Source organism: Vulpes lagopus, chromosome 8, assembly GCF_018345385.1.
Source record: "Vulpes lagopus strain Blue_001 chromosome 8, ASM1834538v1, whole genome shotgun sequence".
In the NCBI taxonomy this organism is placed as follows: Eukaryota; Metazoa; Chordata; class Mammalia; order Carnivora; family Canidae; genus Vulpes; species Vulpes lagopus.
In genome coordinates, this window is record NC_054831.1 from 61,994,598 (window position 1) to 61,999,968 (window position 5,371).

The 5,371-nt window shown below is 37.6% G+C and overlaps 1 pseudogene; it reads right to left on the bottom strand.

Moving 5' to 3' along the window:
• Positions 1-2,609: 2,609 nt before the first annotated feature.
• Positions 2,610-4,153, bottom strand: LOC121497447 (annotated as a pseudogene).
• Between the last annotated feature and the right edge of the window lie 1,218 nt (positions 4,154-5,371).

Below are 5,371 nucleotides of genomic sequence, written 5' to 3' on the forward strand. Positions count from 1 at the left end.
TTACTTTTCTCTTCCAGTTTGTTTTGTTCACTTTCTTATTAGAAGCTTTTCCCAGACAACTAGTGATCTTGAAGCATTCACATTTAAAAAACAAAAATTGATTATGATTGCATGCTGATGAGCCTTCTTAACTGTGAGCCATGACCTTTATTAAATGGAGATCTGCTGGATTTTTTGTTTGGAAACTGTGAGAGCAGAGGTTTTTCTCCACTGACCCAGTCAGATTGCTCAGTGAAAACTCTTCCAGTCTTTTGCCTTGAGGCTAAAAGCCTGACCCCCTGTTTAGGGAGCCAAAGTGGGGAAGAGTTTGGGTGTCTCAAAACTCAGTTTGCAAAATTTCACTTATTGCCCTCTTGTTTATAGAATGGTATCTCCATCCTCAAATCTTCTGGAAAGATTTCCAACCCAAAACCATCTGTTTCACCCAGGGTACTAGCATAAAACTGGTGGTAATTCAAATTAGGATAACTTTAAAATGGCTTAATAAAGGGAGTCTTTACAAAGGTATAGGCAGTGTGTAAAGTGTGTAAGGAAACCCCCAGGTAGAGTTAAACCTCTTGTTGGTACTACCTGTAGGCCCAAGGAATGAGAGAAGGTGAAGGTTGTTAGAAACCAAAAGGAAAAAGTTCCATCTTTGTAGGCCAACTTCTGAGGAAATGTGACCTTCAGTGAAGAGAAGAAGTCACCCCAAGGGAACCTCACAGAGAGGAATCTTGGAGGATAAATGCCCTTGATTAACAACCTCCCATCTCCCATCAGGCTCTCCATTGGTCAAACCCAATGGGAAACCAAAGGACAAAGGGATCCATCAATTTAACCTATACAAATTAGCCTCCTCAAGCTAAGAAAAAGTGGAAAGGATGGAGAATGCATCTAAAAGGACACTTGAGAGATATCCAGCACATCTCTAAGAAATAACCTCAATCTTATGCTGGAGTGATACATACCAGCCATCAGGTTGTGTGGAGAGGGAGGGAAATTCCGAGAGTCTAACTGCTCTTAAACTGACTTCCCATTAATATTTCCACTTTGGGTTCCATTTTTTTCTAGCTTTATTGAGGCACAATTGGCAAATAAAATTGAATATACTTGAAGTGTACCTATGATAATTTAATATACATAGACATTATGAAATGATGACCAAAGTCAGATTAATTAACATTCATCACTGCCCATATAGCTTTTGTGTGTATGATAAGAATACTTAAGACCTAATCCCTTAGCAAATTCCAAGTATAAAATACAGTACTACTAACTATGGTAAATCCTTGAAGAACGTGAGTTTGAACTTCATAGGTCCATTTACATATGGATTTTTTACAATACAGTGCTATAAATATATTTTCTCTTCCTTCTGATTTTCCTAGGAACACTTTCTTTTCTCTAGCCTACTTTACTGTGAGAATATGCTATATGATACAAATAACGTACAAAATATATGTTATTTGTCCCTTTATGTTATCAACGAGGTTTCTGGTTAATAGTGGACTACTAGTTAAGTTTTGGGAGAGTTAAAAGTTATACATGGATTTTGTACTGCAGGTGTCAGCACCCCTAACCATTGTTAACTGTCGACATCCTTCAAGGGTCATCTGTACAGTCATTATGCTCACATTACATCCCAAGAACTTCTTCGGCTTATAATGGAAAGTTTGTGCCCTTTGATCAACATCTCCCATTTCCCCCTATATCTAAACCCCTGACAACCACCATTCTGCTCTCTGCTTCTATGAATTCAATGTTTTTAGATTCCACATATAAATGAGATCATACAATATTTGTCTTTTTGTCTGGCTTATTTCATTAAGTATAATGTCCTTCAGGTTCATTTGTGTTGTCCCAAATGACAGTATTTCTTTACTTTTTATGGCTCAATAATAATCCACTATTCACATATGCCACATTTTCTTTACCTCTTTTTTCACTGATAGACACTTAGGTTGTTTCAATATCTTGGGTATTGCAAATAATACTGCAATGAACATAGAGGTGCAGCTATGTCTTTGAGCTTCCAATTTAATTTTCTTTGGAAATACATTCAAAAGTAAGATTTCTGGATCATATGGCAGTTCTAGTTTTAATTTTTGAGGACCTTCTTGCTGCATCTATAATGGCAGTACCAATTTACGTTCCAGTCAATAGCGCCTAAGGGTTCCCTTTTCTCCACATCCTCACCATCACTTGCTATCTCCTGGCTTTTTCATAAAAGACCTTCTTAAAGTTATGAAATTATATTGCATTCTTGTTTTGACTTGCATTCTCTGATGATTAGTGATTAGTGAGCACATTTTCATATACCAGTTAACCACATGTATATCTTCTTTGGAAAAAATGTGTATTCAGCTCCTTGACCCATTTTTTTAATTGAGTTATTATTTTGCTGTTGAGTAGTATGAGTTCTATATATATTTTAGACTTTAACCCCTTATCAAACATGTGGTGTGAAAATCTTTTCTTCCACTTCATAAGTTTTCTTTTCATTATGTTAATGGCTTCTTATGCTGTGCAGCAGTTATAGTTTTAATATAGTCCCACTTATTTATTTTTCTTTTTGTTGCCTGTGCTTTCATATCCAAAAATTCATTGCCAAGATCACTGTCAAGGGGTTCTTTTTTTTTTTATTTTAAAATATGTTTATTATGTACTTTACATTGAGCATTTCAGAAAAGAAAATAATCACAATGATTTCAGAATGCAATTCCTGGATTCAATAAATGTCCTCTATAATTATATCCAATGAATATCTAGAGTTGTATGTAGACCCTACGTTAGCTAACAAATAAGTAAAATAACTATATTAATCTCAGGATGAGAGACACACATGATCACTTAAGTCACTCTGCCACCGTGTTTTTTTTAAAAACATGATTCACATTTGTTTCAAGTACATATACAGCCATTGCAAGAGTTACATTAGACCACTGATGTTAACACCTTAAAACTATGTATGATCTTTGCTGCCTTAAAAGAAAATTTAGTTTATTGCAAAGAAATTCAACAAAGTTTTAGGACCTTTGATCACAACCTTCAGTGCTTGTTGTACTACTCTGGTGAACATAAAGGTTCAAGTAAGGCCAACAAAAAAGAATGTTTCCTCTTTCCAATGAAGACATAATGCAAGGACTAGGTGAACTAGCATCCTACAAACTAGCTAGCCATCAAGAGGTTACCAATTAAAGGATGTGAGTACATTGAAAAGCCTTGGCCAGTGTTACAAAAACAAAACATTTAGATTTTATTTACGAATATAAGCATAATTGGTGTTTTATCTTCAATAAATAATCATTTTTGAAATGCTAAAGGTGAGTTCCAACTGCGCTCTTTCCTCATGTGAGAAGAGGTGGGGACACACGGGATGACCTACTGATTTACCTTCTCAAAGTATTCTTTGGAAGCAGTTGGATGTGGCTTGATTGTAGGAGAATCCGGGGTCCAGTTTGCTGGGCAGACTTCTCCATGGGTTTCCACAAACTGGAATGGTTTCACCAAGTGGAGGGTCTCTTCCACACTTCAGCCCACAGGGAGATCACTGACACTCAAATGCTTGATGACTCCATTGGGGTCAATGATGAAGAGACCTCTTAGAGCAATACTGGGGCCTTCTAACAGCACGCCATAGTCTCGAGAAATCTGTTTAGTCAGATCTGACAGGAGTGCAATCAATGTTCATGTGGCCCAAACCGCCATTCTTCCTTGGTGTGTTGATCCAGGCGAGATGGGTGAAGTGGGAATCCACTGACACTGCAACAACATCACAGTTCACGTCGTGAAATTCTTTGGCTTTGTCACTGAAAGCAACAATTTCTGTAGGACACACAAAGGTGAAGTCCAACGGGTAGAAGAAAAGCACCAAATATCTCCCCTTAAAGTCATCAAGGGTTAGGTCTTTAAACTCTCCGTTGACAACGGCAGTGCCCTCAAAGTAGGGCGCGTGCTGGGTGACGGCCGGAGCGTGGTAGGAGGAACTGGTGCTAAAAGCGAATTTTGCTTGACCAGAACCAGACCACAATACATTGGTCAGGCATGTTCTTCTGGAAGCAGCAGGTCTAAGGGCTGCGGAGGCAGAGATGCCCCATGGAATAGCACTCACATGTCAGGCAATCGAAGCCCGGGGGAACCTTCCCACGGCGGCCGCCATCTTCAGTGCGCGCGGGATTCTTACACCATGTTTTCTCCTGGGAATTTTATGGTTTCAAGTCTTACATTTAAGTCTTTAATTCATTTCAAGTTAATTTTTTGTATATGGTGCAAGAAAAAAAGACCGAATTTCTTTTTTTTACACATCTGATATTCTGTTTTTCCAAAACCATTTATTAAAGAGATTATCCATTCTACATTTTGTGTTCTTGGCCCCTTCTCAATTACTAGTTGACCATGTATGTGTGGGCTCATCTCTGGGTTCTGTTACATTGGTTTATGTGTCTGTTTCTGTTGTTGTTTTCCAGTTCTTTCAATGTGTGTGCCTGTTTTTATGCTAGTACCATACTGTTTTGATGACTACAGGAAGTGTAACACCTCCAGTTTTGCCCATATTTCTCAAGATTGTTTTGTCAATCCAGTGGTTTTGATGGTTTCATATAAATTTTAGGATTGTTTTTTTCTTTTCTTTAAATATTTTATTTATTTATTCATGAGAGACAGAGAGAGAGAGAGAGAGAGAGAGAGAGGCAGAGACATAGGCAGAGGGAGAAGCAAGCTCTATGCAGGGAGCCCAATGTGGAACTCGATCCCGGAACTCCAGGATCACCCTCTGGGCCAAAGCAACCACTGAGCCACCCAGATATCCCAGAATTGTTTTTTTCTATTTCTGTAGAAAATGGCTTTGGAGTTTTGACAGGAATTGTACTATATCTGTATATCACTTTGTCACTTTGTCTAGTGTGGATATTTCAGCAATATTAAATCTCCCAGTCAATGAACAGAGTATATCTTTCCATTTATCTGTGTTTTCTTTAATATCTTTCGTTAAATGTGTTATAATTTTCAGTATGCAAGTCTTTCACCTCTTGATCAAGTTTATTCTTAAGTATTTTATTCTTCTTGTTGATCTTGTGAATGAGATTGTTTTCTTAATTTCTTTTTTGGATAGTTCATTGTTAGTATATAGAAATGCAATTGAGTTTTATATGTGGATTCTGTGTTCTGCAACTTCACTGAATTCATTTGTTCTACAGTTTTTTAGTGGAATTTAGGGTTTTCTATATAAAGATCATGTTATCTGCAAACACAGACAATTTAACTTCTTCCTTTCTGATTTGGATAGGAGTCAGGGATCTCCTATTGTACTATCTTGCTGATGTCACTCTTTTGCCACCTTTAACCTTATTTCAAGATGCGCCTGATACTGCCAGACCCAGAGCCTTTCAGGGCT